Source organism: Ixodes scapularis, unplaced genomic scaffold (genome assembly GCF_016920785.2).
Source record: "Ixodes scapularis isolate PalLabHiFi unplaced genomic scaffold, ASM1692078v2 PGA_scaffold3__209_contigs__length_174095766, whole genome shotgun sequence".
Taxonomy (NCBI): Eukaryota; Metazoa; Arthropoda; class Arachnida; order Ixodida; family Ixodidae; genus Ixodes; species Ixodes scapularis.
In genome coordinates, this window is record NW_024609868.1 from 113439386 (window position 1) to 113458269 (window position 18884).

An 18884-nucleotide genomic window follows, 5' to 3' on the forward strand; every position below is an offset into this window, starting at 1 on the left:
ATCCTTCTTTCCCCACCCCGTTCACCCCGAAGCTGACAGTGCTGTGGAAGCTACGTGCTCGTTGGGCCAGCCACACATTTTCCACGTGATCACGCTCTCTCGCGCATACCGAGTACCGACCCGCAGAGAATGAGGCAGGTGATGAAAGGGAGGCGGCTGATCGGTCCGGCAAGCGCGTAGCTTCCACCGCAATGTCAGCTTAGGGGTAAAGGGATTATGTGAGGTCCGGTGTCGTGTGACGTGCGCTTGGGCCCTGGTGAGGCGCTGCGGGGGCCCGGTTATGGTGGCTAGTAGCCCGATGACGCGCTGCGGGGTCCGCGGATGTATCACAGTGAAAAGGCGGGGAGTTTACGAAGGGAAGGAGGTACGAAATAGTCCGCTATGTTTTGCAAATTTTCGTAGCGAAAGTCAGGCTTCTGACTTTCTACCTTTGTTCTTTTGGCCCACTGAACGATGTGCTATTAGTAAAATCCCAATATAAATTGATTTACTCCAGCCCAAAATTCGTTTCATGGGTCCTTTAAAGATATTGCAGCCGCACTCACCTTGCCGGATTCCTTACAAGCTACATGGGTCCCAAACAGTATTCTACACTTTCTGTCATTATTCGTGCACCTTATAACTGAGCAACGGTGTCCCGATGACCGGGGGACTCTCACCATCCAAGCTCGTGCTTCTAATTAAGTTTGGGAGTTTAGAATGGAGAAGAAAACATGAAGGAAGTTCGGGCAATGCCTACACCCAACAGCGGCGAAGCCTCTCATCCGGGACTTTCACTCCTAACGCTCCAGCAAGAAGGAAAGCGCTGGAAGCCCTTTACCCTTTTCTCTCTCGCCCTCATTCAGTAAAACGGTCTATATATGGCTCTGCTCTGCTTTAGCCCTGTTGAGCACGCTTTTTACTGAGCCCTGGTGCACTGCGGAAAAGCAACACCTGCGGGAGCAAGCTCCACGGGTAAAAGTGCACTCAACGGTGCCGCAAGAACAAAAAGTGTGAATTACACGAAAACGCTGTTCGAGTAAAGCGGCTTATGAATACATTGAAAAAGTAGCGGGACAACCCAAGTTTTGAAAACTGTTTTACCTAACGAGAAATATTAAATACCCGAGTTTGAAATATCCCGAGCCTACTGTATACACGAACTCATCTCTGTTACGTCATGGCACGGTGGTGGCGCGTCGGTCACACTTCCGGCCTGGGTCTGTGGGCAGAAGTCTGCATGGCAGACGTGTATTCCAGCGTTGTTTTGAAAGGAACCAGGCAAAAACCTGCCTTGTCAAAACGCCGCAACTCAGGCCGTACCAAAAGTGTCGAGAAAGGTTTGAAGGTCAGTTTTCACGTGCTCAATTCGTCCGAGAATTTGGATATGTGCCGTGAAAAGGGAAAAGCAGACGCCGTCGGACAACGATTGCTTGGGCGGGAAGCACTTTGGGTTGAATTGACGGATACTTGTGGTCATCAGATTTATTTGTTTTGTTCCAGTATGAACGCCAGAGCACCGTCAGGTTGTGCGGACTAAGTTCAGTGCGCCTTCTACTTCAAACGGCCGCCTGATCGTTCGAACTGTCGTCTGCTCTTTCAAACGTTTCTGCTTGTCGTCTGCTCTTTTAAACGACGTCGGCCCATAGACCGAATGTTGGCGCGGTACTTGCGATAAGAAGTAAGGGCAGGCCTCGAAAGACTTAAATTTGAAGGTTGGTAAGCAGGCTCGATATAAACAGTAGATACGGAAAAGATGTTGACCATTGTTACCAGTGACTATCACCGACTTGTTAGCCCTAATTCACTTGGTCCGTTTCTGCTTGCGATTTTCAGTATCGACGTCGACTATCTCAGCCACGGTTCACACTTTTGCAGCCCGAGCGGCGTCGTGACTGAAAATTGCAAGTGAAATCGCATCATGCGAATCAGGCTTTAGCGTACATACTGCGGCGTCCATGCAGAATGAAGCGCCACATGTCACATTATTCACGCGAAGTTTTGCGGTGTAACGAGCCTCGGTAATTTCGGTGACGCCGCTCAAGTAGTCAGACATCGCCAGGAAGACGTAGAATCAACAATTCGAATGCAAAAAAGGGCAGGGGGACTCACACAGACGCCGACAACATCGCATTTTAATGCTTTGTTTATGGGCGATGGCGAGCTTCTTGCCCACACCCCCCTCGCGCATGCGCGGCGCCGGTGGCGTCCGCTAGGGGCGCTCCGGTTTGTTCGTAAACATAAGTTGGTGTATACACGAAGGGAGATCTGACTCAGTTTAATGTGCTTAATATCACTGAATAGTTCTGCAATTCTAATTTGCTAGTTTTATTTCTCAAGCATCTTGTTGTATGGGGTACTCAAATTAATGCAAATTTTTACTTTGGTTCAATTTATGAAAAGTTTGTTTTATATGTCATGTACAGTACAAAGCTGGGGAGCTGGGCTAGTTGGTAAGCATGTTGCTCGCTCACTTTAACCATGTATGTCACATGCAATTTGTTTTGATTGTGTATTGATTTCAAATCCTCTTCTGCTCTTTATCTCAAGCTGCACTTACATGCACCATAAAGATACCGAAGAAGTCTTCAACTGAAGGACAACTCTAAGCACAAGCATGGAGGGGCATCTAGTTGGCCAGCGCAAGGACAACTATAATGTAAGTTATCTCCAAATTTAAAGCAAAGCATGCCTTCTTCCAATAAAGGTATTGTGGCAAGTAGGTATGGCTGAGCTTCAAGCCGTCACAGTATATACTCCTGTTCGTTTATTTCACGTGTTCACCCTGTGAGTGAAGTGAGATGGTCAGTGCTAGCATCGAAGGCTTACTTCGAACTCTACTTTGGAAATAGTGTCTCTGTTGCTGCATCGCGGACAAAGATATATATGCTCTTATCACTGTAGCAAAAGAATGTGGCAGGATTTGTGCTTTTGTTATGATCGTGTACCATTGTAGTCGACGTCATCCCAGCACGGCGTATCGTGTTTGTATTCTGTTCAGGCCCTGCGAACCACACTTAGGAAAAAAATAAAAGTTTGCACCTTGTCTGTTCAATTTTTTGTTATACTGCAGAAACGCATTGCGCCCCGTGTTTTTGAAGGCACGGTAGACGGTGGTGACGGTGAGGTGGCCGACCCCCATACCCGCCGGCGTCTCGCTCGACCTCCTCGGAGGACAGGGGCCCTAAGCTGGACGCTTGGCGAAAACGACGGCGAGAAATCTGGAGGCCGCGATTGGCCAATGCCACACTTGACCTTGGCGCCGGCCAATCAGAGCCGCCAAATTTCTCGCCGACTTTTCCGCCAAGTGTCCAGATTAGGGCCCCAGGTCGTTTTTACTGGTGACTGGTGCATGCGTGCAGCAACTCCGCGCGCATTGCGTTCTTCATCTCAGAGAACGCAATACATGACTCAGCTCTATCTCGTCATTGCTCCAAAATGACTATGGAATTCGCAACTGTAGTCGGTGACAGATAAAAGAACGAAGTGGAACCTCCTCCCACCCTGTTCCACTTCAGCGGAGCGAACTGTGGAGAGGAGGTCGCCCCCTCTCCAGCGTTCTAAAATGGCAAATTTTAGTTTATTAGGCCACTAACTGTCAATTAACGCTCATTCCTTTACGTCCGCCGCAGCCGATAATGTTATCCCGTAGGAATACCAACGGTATCATTTCTTTCAGAAAGAACAAACAAACAAACAAAAAAAAACAATAATAAAACGCCCGGTATATCACAGCTTTGACAACGCTTCACGTGTGTGAGGTTCGATGACCGACAGAGAACCACCGCTGGCCGTGCTCCCGAAGTGGGGAAGTGCAATTTATGGAAACCGATTATATTTTTAGAAAGGTGCAGACAATCCAGGAAAAGTATTCTCGCAACTATGAGGTTCCAGTTGTACTTACACATGCATTATCATCAAATTTGACGGAGTTCCTTCGAACACTAAAGAGTTGTCAAGAGTGAAGATTATAAAGGAGAATATTAGCAGGAATCTAATGTTTATTCAAAAACGCAAGCATCAGAAAAACGCATTTGGGCGGCCGGGGCGACCAGAAGCACGGACTGCGCGCACCCAGCGTGGAACCAGCAAATGAGAGGGCACTCCTAGCAATCTGTTTTCAGAGCCACGGTATGCCGGCTGCCGGCCAAATGTCCACTTTAATTCTATTATGGCTTTCGACACGTAAGTACACGCTCGAGAATTTTCAACAATATCACGCGAGCGCCGACCGGCGTGTAGATCAGCGCATCGTCACGGCGCGAAGTAGCGATATCAACGACAGTACGCCCGTGCGCAGAAGAAACGCGCCGAAGTCGGCGTCGGCTGCTAAAGGGGTGTCCAAACAGAACATTGTATACAAAAGGCACGACTCCGAGAAATCGTGAAAATTGAAGCGGGCTTGAAGCGGGCGCGTCCGCTTCAATTTTCACGATTTGTCGGAGTCGTGCGTTTTGTAGTGTCCTGTTACACCCCTTAAGCTGTTTCCCCAATCACGACCCACCCCTGGCGCGACGCCCACCGCTTGTTCCGCCCCATAAACAGGGGACCTAGTAATCAAAGCGACACACACGGTACGCAAACACGAACAGCAGCCAGTAGGAAGGACACCGACACGAGCTTAGTCAGCGAACGAAAAGACAGACACAAACTTCACGCTAGGCACAGAGAGCAGGGGTAGTTACAAGGATGAGAGGCATGCGCAGACAGAGGTAAGCAGTGCACAATAAATACGCGAAAACTCGCAGCAACCGAAGAACCACGCAGTAAGCACGTACGTGCACACGAACCAGAAGCACGTGCGTCACGCTGCGTATCGACGCGGAACTGGCGATTTTGGCATTTTGGTAATTTGAAATTCGATATCGATTGCGTGAACGATTTATTCAGCAGACTGAACCGCTAGAGTCTCGCATAAAAAAAAATCGTTTGACAATATGAAAGCGATTGAAACTCTTCCTAAAAGCTATATTAGCAGAAAGTACCGTGTTATAAAGGACCTCACGAGTTTGGACCAAATTTTCCAGCACGTTATTTTGCAAGAAACGCAAGAAGCCAAGTGTACAACCATGCAGTTTCCGAAGCCGGCAACCACAACTGGAATCAGCGCCATCCTCGGCAGTTTCCTGATGGTGATGAAATACGTTTATTTTCTTTCATAATTAAAGCTCAGGCAATTGCTCTACGGCATGGCCTAAAAAAATTCAAAAAGTTTTACTGAGGCCCGTTTTCTCCAGGTAGGAAATGACGGATCTGAGCAGTTGAAGTCTTCTTCCGGAATTCCCTGCTGGTTTTATCCATTCATTAAGTTTTTGGGGCTTATCTTCGGGATCTATTGTTGCATGTGCATCCTCCCTTTCTCTTCTGAAGTGTTTGCAGTCCCACAGGAGATGATCGATATTTGGTGGGATCTTTTCTCTACAAAAGTTACACTCTGGTGGTTTTGGTATGAATTTCGGGTCCTGTCTCAACTTTTCTTGTGTTTCCCATTTCTTGAGGAGATGCGGGGTTATAGCACTTCCTGTCCTTACCCTTCTCAAAAGAACTGTTTGGTATCTTTTGAGCCCAGAAGGGATAGGATCCTGTTCTTCGGGATGCCTGTTTCGTAGTTGTTGCTGTAGTTGTTTTTTTGCCTTCTTTATGGTAGCTATAGGATCGTATTCTTTACTCAAACTTTTTAATTCAGTAGAGTACGGGTGATCTCGTTGAGATTGGCCTGGTCTGTCGGAAAGGAGGGAACGACTATACTCTTTCGCAACTTTGTTGGCAATCTCATTTCCCTTAATCCCCGTGTGTCCCGGGATCCAACGCAGGAGTATCGTTGCATTCTTCTTCTTCAGTGTTGTTATTGCCGCCTTTAGGATTTTTCATATTGTCGGGCTTACCGCATGGTGTATCTTACATGCTCTAATAACCTATTGTGAATCGGTAAAAATTGTTATTCTTTTCTTTTCTATTGTACTGCTGCTTGCGTGTTCTACTGCAGCCAAGACTGCTTGCGCTTCGGCTTCTTCCGGGGTGTCTGCGACTGTTGGGTATGCCCATGTTCCTATGTTTAGGAGGTGAAAGGCTATCGTTGCGTTATTGCTGCTGACCGCCGCGTCCTTATAGTATATCGCTAACTCGGGGTCATTGCGGATGAGCTCAATTTCTTCGTTGTGTTTTTTGGCATATCTTCTTCTTCTTTCCTGGTGATCAAGGCCCATGCTCTTGGGAAGGGGAGTGCCTGGAACTACCATTATCCATTCCCATGGTGGCATCTGTTCCGGAAATTTATCCAGTTTGCTCGTGTCTTGATTTAGCAGATTCATGATGCGTCGCCCTTCTTTCGTATTGAGCATCTTAATTTTGTGCATTTCTTCCCGTGTCGCTCGTAATTCCTCAAAACTCGGGAAAGGGACGCATTTGTGTAGTTCTTCTATCTCGACGTTTCGCGGCAATCCTGCAATGCACCGTCTCGCATCGTTTAGTAAACTTTCCAGTTTCTCCATGTTCTTTTTATCGATCTTGTAAAATCTTAGCCCATACATAATTTTGGAGGTGAGCACTGTTTAAGTCAGTGTTCGAGCCACTTTTTCTCCCGCCCCTCCGAGTCTGTTTGCGATTCTTCTGATTAGCGATGTTCCTTGTTTCCACGTTTTAGTCATTCTTTGTATCCATTTAGTTGGGTCGTTCCGAACATTGGCTGTTATTCCCAGTATTTGGTGATCCTCTGTCTTTTCGATAGTAGTCCCGTTAAGTTTTAGTTTCACGTTGGCAGGTGCCTTCTAGCCGAAAATCATGTATCGGGTCTTTTCTGGCGATGGATTAAGTCCAATCGATTGGAGATATCTATCGATCGTGTTTAATCCCTCTTGCAGGATTTCTTGCTGGCGTTTCGAGTGGCCTCTGTTTGTCCATATTGTAATGTCGTCCGCATATACCGTACAGTGGAGTCCTTTTATTTTGTCAAGCTCCCACAGCAATGGAGCCATTGCGAGGTTGAACAAGGTCGGTGATATTACCGATCCTTGGGGTACGCCGATGTTGTTGGACTTTACTGAGCTGAGGTGCTGACCTACTTTAATGGCATACGTTCTATGTTTCAAGAACGCTTTAACAAAATTTAGTGGCTTACCTAGTATTCCTTGGCTTTTGAGGCTATCGAATATGGCTTGGTGTGGGAGCGAATCGTAGGCCTTTTTGATGTCTACGGCCACGAGGATTCGTACTTGATAGTGCTTCGTCGGATATTTTAGAACTCCTGTTTGAATTAATAGAAGGCTATCATGTGTCCCGAGATGTTTTCTAAAACCGGTTTGTGCCGGATGAAATATTTCTTTCTCTTCTGTTATCCAGTTGATGCGGCCAAGAACCATTCTCTCCATTAGTTTACATAGCACCGATGTGAGTGATATGGGTCTTGTGTATTGTTTCCTGAACCTTGCAGTTTCCTGAACCTCGCGTAGTCACATTTCAGCCGCCACCACATAGAGGGCGCAACCAGACATCCAATTTATATTTTCTGTATTTTTTGTGATTTTTTAATAATTAGGCACAATTAGCGAAAATGTGGGCTAATAATCAGGACTGGGGACAATAATCTCCATTTCATACTAAAAATATTGGCCTAAATGTCTGCCAAAAGGGGTCAAAATACTCGGTTTTGACTATCAACAAATTCGTGATTTCGCCTATATTCAAACTTGTTTGATGGAAAATCAAAGGTGAATTTGAGAAAAAGGGTCTCTGTTGACAAAGCAGAATATGTTTTTCTTTGCGGGTCTACATTTTTATTCAAATGTGCCAATCCCTAAGCGCTGTACCACAGTACTACCAAATGAAGTTTGCCAAAATTAACTGTTTTTGTCACTTTTCAAGTGAGCATTCTGAAAAAAGTTTAGGCCATATTACAATGAAATGTAGCGTAGCTATTTCGACCATAGTCGCAAATACAAGTGAACAGTTTCAACTAAAATGACTGAGTAGGCGGCCAAAAATTCGCGACTGAATGTGCTTCCGCGAGGTAAATTTTTTAAAGTAAATATCTGTCAAAATAAAATGAAAAACAATAAAAGGGCCTCTGATGACAATGAACGCACTCTTATTCTATAACATTTTAATATTTTAAAGAAATTGTTCCAATTGTGCACCCTGTACAACTGTACTACGAAACCATGTTTTGCCGAAAAGGCCAATGTTCGCGGGTGCCCACTGAATTAGTGTTCTGCACTAGGAAAACAAGTCCTGCATCAGAGGAAAGATAATGCTGTACAGTACAAGATGATATATAACATAATTTTAGCAAGCTTAAACACGCCACAATCGCATTTCGAAGACGTGCGGAAAGCGCCATATGTCATGGCCGCCGTGGGACCGCAGCCTTAAAGGGAAGCTACGGAGCTTCTTGGAAAAAATGTGTTAGAAGTGAATTCTAGTGTATTTTTACCCCGTGAACCCGAATACCCAAACCATTTGCTGCGTAAGTATTGTTAAACGCGAGAAAAACGCGAAAGACAGTCGCTGTCCATGACGTCATCGACGGCTCTTTTGGCTGCCCAAGGCTAGGGGGGCGGGGCTTCAGCCCTATTTTGAAATTGCTCTTGTGGCTCTCCGGCGCGTCGCATTGAAATATAATTTTGATATCTATTATTCTAAAGGCCAAATGAACGCAATTCAAGCGGTTTCTCTCAAATGTAGAAGTGCCCCATCTTCCCTTTAAAGGGGCCCTGCAATCATATTTAAGCGTCCACATTTTTTGCGGTTTCCACGTCTCTTGGGGTTCGGGCAAGCCAGCGGGCACGGAGAGAGTAACTAAATATCAGTGCGTCATATTTTAACCGGACGGCGCGGAAACCTCCTCCACCGACGAGGGCGACCCGTGGTTCCGAAAGCGCGCAAAATGTGACGTCTTTGGTCCTGGGCTTACTACTGGTCAGAGCCGCTAAAAGCTTCTTTTTAGTCGAAATACAAAATACAATTGGTGCGAACCGTTTCAGTTATTTATAAAAGTAGTTTTTGTTCAGTACTTTAGACAAAAAAACAAACAAAACGAATGCAGTTCATAAAGTACGGAAACAAGAAATGACCCGTCGACATATCCGCCACCAAGCGGTGGAAAAGGCGGCGCATACTAGAAAGGAGTAGTGGGATCAGGCGCCGACACGGAAAGGTCCCGGATGTACGCGGCAGCGCTGCGGTCGTTCGGGCAGGAGGATCCGACTGGCTCCGAGCTTTCCGAAGGCCTTCGGCGAGAAGCTTTGTCTTGCGGTTTGGCCGTTTCACGGTATGGCAGCGCAAAGTAGCTTCCATTCTGAACTGATCTTTACCGCGTGTTTGTTCTCGTTTGTGGCCAATGAAATGTCATGCCGAATTAGTATTTAATCGCGCAGCAAATGCAATGGGAGCCGCTGTGGCTGCCCGCTGCATACAGCCTATCCAGAACACGCTTTAGTGGCGCCCTCTCGCGCCATCGACTCGGAGTGCGACAGCCGTGAGCGCTGGATGAGCTCACTATAACCTCTAGTTCACGGCCACTCTCAAGCAACCAAGGACGTCATGAGGGAGGTTATTTTTTGCTTGTTTTTGTAATTTTAATTTGCCTATAACTTTTAAAATAAAGGCAATTTCGAGAAAAGAAAAGTTTCACTAAGTTACTACGTAATCAGTGCGCTCAGGTTCGGTGCAAATTAAAAATGAGTAAAATAGTCATTGCAGGGCCCCTTTAAGACGTCCGCTTTCGGCGCCGTATGTTCGTTCGTTGCCGCAGTTGGCGTCGCGACCGCTTGCGCCATCTCTTGTCTCCCGTGCGAAACGGTGCCGTATTGTTTGACGACCTTCGGCTTCGCCACATTTTCATAGGAGCTAAGCCTTTTTCTTTCTTTACTTTTTCCTCTGGTAAATTCGCTCTTTGCAAATTTTACAAAAAAAAAAAAAAATGCACCATTTGTGGGCAGTACGGAAACAAAAATTGAAATATTCAAATGTCGTTCGGAAATGAGTCAAGCATGACGGTTAATAACGGTAAATGATAATCGCGCGTTTGTATTTTGAACGATTGGCTATATTTTTCGTTCCAAACGGTGCACTCGAGCAACGTTCGAAGGACCCGTGGGGTGACGAGCGTGTGGCTGGCCCAAGGAGCACGTAGCTTCCACAACACTGTCAGCTTGGGCTGAACGGGGTGGGAAAAGCAACTTTTGTTCGAGTTTTGAGGGACGGGCTAATCTTCTAGGGGGAGAATGGATGTTTCCGGTTGCACGAACGAGGGTCCGAGAAAGAGGGGAGTCCATCCTTTCCGTCTTCTTGGACCGTTTGGTACAATGCGCGATTTGGGAGTTGAGCTAGGAGAAAAGCTAAAAAGGAAGATGTTGAAATTCCAAAAGGAGGCGCTGCTCCGAAGGAATCTGCTACGTCACGACTACGTAGCAGATTCCACAACATTGCTAGACTACCTCACAAATAGGCTCCGCATGCATCCACCATGTGCACATTGAAAGATCGTTTATTTAGTTTTAAAATTATTTTCTTGTGCTTTTCAACGGAAGACTGGTGTTTTTGAGGTTAGGGTGCGACATGCAACACATTAAAGCTAAAAAATGAGCGCTGAAATTTCGTTTCTAAGAAACCGCATTTTGCTGTCGATTTAAAGAGCCTGGCCACTCCTTGATGCACCCAGTAGAAATCACTTGTAACTTTTGATTAAAGGAGCGGTGCAACGATATTCAATCGGAATGTTTTTCACTTGACACGAGCTTACTGGCACACCTGAAACTCAAGGATACTCAGACGCAACGCCACTGGCCAAGGAACTCCTTTATTGCGGTGTAATTTCTAGGACAAAAGCGATCATTTTCATTCAATCTCTCCTTTGCAAAATTTGATGACGTAACGTGGGGATCGCAGTACACCCAAGTGACGATATTTGAATGCGGTTCATAGATTGGACCCGAGCATTGCGTGGGCACTCGACTTGGGCTCGTGATAATTGCTAGCTCGAGAAGCATTCGAGTAGTGACCCGTGTCCAATCGCTGCAACGACGACAACAGCCGAGCCATAACAATGTCTGGAACTCAGAGCGTGTTCTGCGCTTTGCCAACCCTAGCACGCGGCTATAATCAACATTGGCGGTATATAATCGGCTCCAGATCGCGTGGCCGCTTGTTCTGGCTGCGAGTTGAGGGGGTGAACGCTGCTTGTTTTTCTTTAATTTTTTTCTGGGACTTCTATTGCGTGGGGTGAAAAACAAGCGCGTGTTTCATAGGTCATTAACGTTAGGGATCCGTTTTAAGCGGTATTTGCGCAAAGTACAAAAATTGTTGCATCGCTCCTTTAAGTTATCGGATCGGGCTGAAACTTTGGCATCTTGGTGTGACCTCTAGCGCTACCTAGCGTTCGGCGATGACTAGTTTATCTTTGCGGTAAAAAAAGAAAAAAAAAGAAAAACTGTATATAGATATATATATATATATTTTTTAACATTTTGTAAGCATCACTGGAATGCTGGCCAGCCTTGAACACGCTCTATACTCTTATCGATTGTTAGTTTGCTTAGAATCCTCGCTTGTTTCTACACACCTGCTGTGGAACAGAGGTTTGGACCTGCAATATAGCGAAGTTAAACGTCATTCACTGGTGATGAAAAATGCGCTAACCAAAGCAATTGCACTTTTACAATGTTAGTAGGGGACAAACCATTCGGTACGACCCAAGTAAGAAAAGTGCTCCATGTTATTTTCCGGCGAAGAGACAAAATTCACGCGCGTTTTCCCATAGGAACGCACAGGAGCACCGCAAAGGTAGACTGGTTATTGCTGTCTGCTTCAATTTGCCTCCCGGAAGTCACATCGACACTAGCGCCAGTTCAACCTCTATCGTGCAATGTGCTTAAATGTTAAATATAACGCGGGAGCGGTAGCCGAAACCAAGGAGGTTATATTAAGATAAATATATATATATATATATATATATATATATATATATATATATATATATATTACCTAAATATAACCTCTTTGGCCGAAACCGATATCAGAGCTGTCTGGTGATTAAATCAATGATGCGGAAGAGAATAAGGTGGCTCTTGCGATTGCCGCCACTCCCCGATATAATTATCGCATGACCTCCTCGTTTCTTTCTTTATTAACCACGCTTTAAATTTTTACTTGTCTGTTTTGTTGTTTCTTGCCACTCTGTTTAGTCACATTCACCATGCGGGGCTATCATATCTCGGTGATCTTGCAGTTTCTCTGAGAGCCCATCTTCTTTAAACAACAAAAAACAAAATCAAAAAGCAACATTTTGTTTTATTTTTATTGCCGAGTCACGCACTGATGAGGACTTGGGAGTGTAACTCCACAAAACAACAGCGTCATAAGCTGCCGGAATGAGGCGGTAGATGACGCATGCAGTTTCTCCGCGCATATCTCCACATATCTCCACATATCTCCAGGCCCCTTTCTGTTTACCCCAAATTAAATAATAAAAAAAATAAAAACCGACACTTGTCAGGTGGTTGCACCCAGTTCGTCGAAGGACGTTTTAGTATGGTGGTTTTAGCGACCGCCGACTTTTTATCGAAAGACACGGGCCGTTTTCGGGTTTGGCCATGTGAGCGCACATTTTTGTAATGAGCCGCCGCAGACTGCCGCTGGGCAAAGCTCCGTGAATGCTGCGCATAAAGTAAATTAAAAAGAACCTGAAAAAAAATACTTTTTTTTTTTTACCAGTCTTGGGGGGGGGGGGGGGGGGGGAGACACGCGTGTCAAAAAACGAATTTTACGCGAGAAAAAAAAAAATATAGAGCAATATTGACGGCGAGAGATTTATTTGAAATTCTGTGCGCAAAGTCCATGACGTCATGGAATGGTCATTCGCTTAACGAGATGGTCATCCGCTCTTTCCTCCTCAACGTGAAGGCGAAGCCTATCCAACTCTACTCCATGCGCCCAAAATGCCGAGAGAGAAAACAAGTGGAAAGGAGGGGACTACCGACAAAATTGCTCATCGCGCCGTCAGTATTGCTCTAATTTTTTTTTTTTTTTGCATGAAATTAAATTTTTTACACGCGTGTCTCATTTAGACTCTTAATTTTTTTTTTCAGGGGCATTTTAATGCGCGCCCCCCTTATTCACACAAATTGCTGTTCGCTAAAACGTCGTAGGTACGAATGCTGTGACTGGCTGCGGCTGTTGGTCAGGAAGGTGCCTTGTATGCAGTGTAAGGCATCGTTCCTGCAGCAATTCAATTTTGTTTGTTTGCATCAGCGAGGACGGAGAGTCCGACCGCTTGAATTTACTGTAAGTGAATCTGGCTGCTCGCCTCTTTACTCTTTGTAGCTATGCGTTTTTGGTAAAGGGATCCCATACAATACATCCGTATTCATTTTTAGGCCTCGCAAGTGAATAGTAGGCTCATAATTTAACGTCAGTGTGTATATTCTCTAGTTTATACCTAATACAGCAAAGCTTTCTAAAAGCAGCAGATGTAATATTATCTACAACATGTGTCTTGACCACTTCAAACGCTTGTCGATTGACTGCTCAAGATACTTGTAGTAGTGGCGTAGCTAGGGGAAAAAAGGCTAGTCCTACTTGACCTCCCGCTGTGCGAACATTCTCTCGCGCTGATACATGGTGTCAGAAGTGGGATACGGCGACCACGCATCTTTCGCTGACTTCGCGACCAAGCCGTAGAAGGACTTCGACCTCCAGAAGGACTCTTGCTGACAGGCAACCTTGCCCAGAATTAGCGTAAGTTCCAGCAGCGATTGGAATTGTACCTCGAAGCCACAGAGCCTGTAAAGCCGCGCTCTGAGACGCGGAAGGCCGCAATTCTTTTACATGACGCGGGTCCAGAGGCGTTGGAAGTTTTTAATACTTTCCAATGTTCCACTGAAAACGCGAAAGCTACCCTACGTTAGTATAAAAATTTGAAAGCTACTGCCCACCGCGCTGCAAGGAGACTTAGGAAATATATATATTTCGCTCGTGCAAGCAGAACAAAGACGAAGCGTTCGAATGTTTTTCAGAGACCCACAAGCTCGAAGTATAGTCGTGCAACTTCGGAACTTTGGCCGAATCGCTGATTCGAAACCAAATTGTTTACGGGACAGCTGACGTGAAGCTGAGAGAAAGACTGCTACGCGAAGACCCGTTGACGCTCGAGGAAACAGTACAACTTTGTAAGGCGGCAGAAATAGCAGTCAAGCAGAGGAAAACCCGAGACAGTCCGGGACAGACCGGGGAAGTCGTGTCGAAGCAAAGCCAGTATCGCCAAGCAGGAAAGTGTGGGCGGTGTAACACGAAGCACGACCCGAAGAAATTTCCCGCATACGGCAAAGAATGCTACAGATGCAAAGGAAAAAATCCCTTCGCGACATGCTGCAACACAAAAGTTCTGTTGATAGCGTGCACGACGTGCCCGAGGACCATGTTCGAGGTCTTGGAAGTGCAGAATTGCGACAAGGGCGAATGTTGGGTACAAGCGCAAGTGGCTGGGAAGCGTATTGACCTAAAGGTAGATACGGGAGCACAAGCTAACCTGCTATCAAGGAAGTGGCTCCGCCAGATCGACGAGGCTATTCCAGTGACCAGGATAACTTCTGGATTACGGCACTACAACGGCAACGTGATCAGCTACTATGGAGCTGCCGTTGTCACTGTAAAGTTACGAGGCAAGGAAGCACGAGTGCAGTTTTTCATCGTGCAAGACCACCATCGACCGCTCCTAGGACTGCCGGCATGTGAATACTTCGGACTCGTGAACCGCGTTGACGATGTGTCGGCCAGGGTGCCAAATGACATAATTGAGACCTTCCCAGAACTCTTCCACGGGCTTGGATGTATCAACAAAAAGTACAAGATGGTACTCAAGCCCGGATCCGAGCCAGTCATCCAAGCAGCACGCAGGGTGCCCCACCTTCTGAGAGAGCCGCTGAAGGACGAGCTGGAGCGCATGGAAAGGGCTGGAATCATCACGAAGGTGGACGAGCCATCAAACTGGCTAAGCCCACGAAAAAGGATGAAAATTGCGAATGTGCATGGACCCTAGGAACGTCAATGAGAGCCTACAAAGCGAACATTTCCAAATACCGAAAAGAAAAGACATCAGGCAGAATTGGCAAACGCGAGTGTCTTTTCGAGACTTGATGCCAACGCGGGCTTCAATCAAATACCGCTGGAAGACGCAACATCGCGAATCTGTACATTTAGTACGTCCTTCGGTCGTTATCGCTTTTTGCGATTACCGTTCGGCATAGCATAAGCGCCGGAAGTTTTTCAGAAAGCGATGACTCAGATATTTGACGGTCTTCCAGGCGTACGTGTGTACTAGATGACTTGTTAATTTGGGGAACCAGCAAAGCGGAACATGACGAGTGACTGCGTAATGCTCTCAAAGCTGCACGCAAAAGTGGTATTACCATGAATGCTGTGAAGTGCCAGTTCGGAGTGAGCGAAATCACTTATTTGGGAGATCGAATAAGCAAGACAGGGATTAGGTCTTACCCCTGTTTAGTACAGAGTGTTGTGCAGATGCCAGCTCCGACAACTAAAAAAGAGGTTCAGCGAATCCTTGGAATTTTCCCATATTTCAGCAAAAACATACATTGCTGCACGTAGAAGACGAAGCTGCTCCGAAGTCTTATGAGAGACGACACGCCTTTCGTCTGGGAGCCACACCACGCACAAGAATGGCACGATCTCAAGGTGGTGCTAACAAATGCGCCGCTGCTGGCGATCTACGACCCCACACGAGATACCAAGGTGTCTCCAGAGTCTAGACGCATCAAGGTATGGCCTAGGCGCAGCGCTGTTTCAACTACATGGTGCAAACTGGCGTCCAGTAGCTTACGGCTCTAGAGTGCTCACAGAATGTGAGTCAAGGTACTCCCAAATAGAAAAGAAAACACTTGGTACTGTTTACTGTTGTGAGGTGCTCCACGACTTCATCTACGGGAGGAGAATAACTTTAGAAACAGACCATGAGCCACTAATCGCCACCTCTAAGGAATCTCTTGGCGACATGCCGCCCCGTCTTCAACGTTTCTTTATCCGACTAATGAAGTATGACTATTGCTTTCAGTTCGTCCCGGCAAACAGCTCGTCCTGGAGAATGCGCTCTCACGGGCACCGCTACCAGGCAGCCCAAAGAGGGCACCGCACAATGACGTGGAGGTTCACGCAATCTCCGTCCTCTCCAGCTTGGTGAATGAGGCATCGTCCACGAGGCTCAGACAGGAAACCGCGAACGATGCTGTGTCGGACACTTTGGTCAGGTCAGGTCTGTTCGAAACAACTAGCCGGTGGCAGGAGACTTTAAGGCATATTCTTCTGTGTTGTCGGTGATTGACGGCATGCTCTTCGAGGGTTCTCAGGTAGTGAGACCGAAGAGTCTCCGCCTAGAGATGCTAAAGAGGCTTCATGAAGGTCACTTGGGCAGCAACAAGTGTAAAGCTAAAGCGTGGCTTTTGATGTTTTGGCCGGGAATGACATCTGAGATTCAGGACATAACTAGAAAGTACATGCCACATGCGAGCAGTTCGCGTATAAGCATTCAGCAGAGCCCTTATTAATGAGGCAGACTCCGCCTCAGCCATGGTCCCGAGTTGGTGCCGATTTGTACGAGTATGCTGGGAAAACGTACTTCATTGCGTTTGACGCGTACTCTAATTATCTCGAGGTGGAGCCTCTAGACCACACCACAACAGCTGTGGTAGTCCACAAGCTTGCAGGAATTTTTGCAAGACATGGGGATTCCGCTAGAGTTATGCAGCGACAATGGTCCCCAGTTCTCCTCAAAAGAGTTCCGGGATTTTGCGAGGCGGTACGATTTTCGGCATGTCACATCCAGTCCGTATTTACCGCAATAAAACGGTCTCACGGAAAAGGGCGTTAAGAAAATTAAGAGAATTATAAGAAAATCCTGTCACTCAAACGGAGATTTCTACCTAGGTCTCCTCAACTATAGATCATAACCCTTGGAGGACGGAAGACCACCCAGTGATCTGCTAATGGGACGACGCATCAGGTCGCTGGTCCCTGACACTGCGGCGGCGGCGGCGGCATCCGTGTCGAGGCTCGCGTTGGGGCCGGGATGCCAATGACCTGTGGAGCGACTGGGGCTGCACTAGTTGCTGTGGGTGGGCTTTGTGAGCAAGATGTGCCCGAAAGGTTCGTAGATGGCTGGGGCCAGGTCACCATGGGTGCGTCGTTGTTGTCGGGCTGAGGGTCAGGGACAAAGACTTCGGGCGTTGCGATGAGGTGTTGCCGGTTGCGACGCAACTCTCTCCCGTCCTCTGTTACGACCCTGTAGGACTTTGCTGCCACCTTCTTTTGAAGGTGGCAACCAAGGTCCTGCAGGCTCCACGGTGAAGTTAGATCCTGACTTCACCGTGGAGCCCGCAGATCACGTGAAGAAGCTAGAGCAGCTCCGACCAACGAGGCACCTACCATCACTCCAGTCAGGGGACGTTGTCCTCATAAGGGATAGAAAGGGGTAGTCAACCAAGGCCAAAGAGTATGTTAAAAAAGAAAAAAAGGAAGGGGTAACGGGAACGTGCTCCACCAGTCAACCAAGCTCGTGCCCGGGCAGATCGCACAGACGCCATAAAAAAAAGGTTAGCCCTAGTTGACCTCCCGCTGTGCGAACATTCTCTCGCGCTGATACACCCAAGATGCATGAAAAAAAAAATCAAGCGTGAAATGTTAACAGATAAGCGCTTAATTGGAGACGTAAACCTATGCTTTTTACTTGAATTTTATAGAAGAAAGAACCACTTTGGCTGGAACTTAAGAAATTAAGGAAACATAAACTACATCATTACCACTATAAAAGTTTTATGATTTCAATACATGCATGTCCTAAGGCAATCTGCATAGCTGCATCTTTAATTGGATTCAAGAGTTTATGCATGCATTTGATATATAAAAAAAGATATCTATGCTTTTGTTGGATATCAAGATGAATTGCGAAGTTGCATCTCAAAAAAGTTGAAAACACGTAATTCAAAAAAATATTAAGAAAACAACATCTTTATTCAGCGTTGCCCTTTTTACACATGAGGTTTGGTGCAAAGCTCGGTGGCTTCGTTGTCTCAGCAGCCACCCACGAGCTTGCTCTGTACATTCTTCTTTTCCCTCAACTCTTCATATATAACACGCTGCATTCACCTTCAAGTATACACATCCAGTCTGAGTATAAAAGATTGGAATGTTCAGAGCACCCTGGAACACCATAGGTGCCTTCGCCAGCATTTGGCAGTTTGGTTCCGTGCACCGTTCTTTTGCCGAAGGCACTTAAACGGCTCCCCAGTTTTTATTTAAAAAAAACGAAAACGAAACCCCAAAACAAAAATTTCGCGGTTCTAAGGTCAAGTCCCTAGTGAGAAGGAGAGACTGGCAGGTGTCTGCGTTTCAGAACTGTCCGATCACTTGGGTGCGGCATGCCGGCGTACAGTTTGGAGTGCCTGGAGGAACGCTTGAGTACCTCAAAGAGTGCGCAGGTTCATTCCTGTTCAACGCTATCACTGAATGTATTTTCCTCGGAGGAAGCTAGTATCTCCATCTATACACAGTATCACAGACGGAACACACACTGGTACAATATTTACAACGTTCAGTACGTACATCTTCACGTAGAATTTAGAATCACTTTTAGAAACAATGAGAAATAATCTACGCTCGCTTTAAAGAGATAGTCGGGGCAAACAGTTCGTCATCGAGCGTTACTTCCTGGCTTCTAAAAACTCTCGAACGACAAGCCATACAAGACATTTTTTTTTCTTTTTACTGAATCTTGAAGCCTAAGAGAAAATAACAACTTATTGATCGAGCCTCATTTATTAACATCTTATCTCGCTTCATAGTGCTGACCTGATGAACACTTTGCGCTTGTGGTCGTTGGCAGCACATCTTCTGTTTCATCT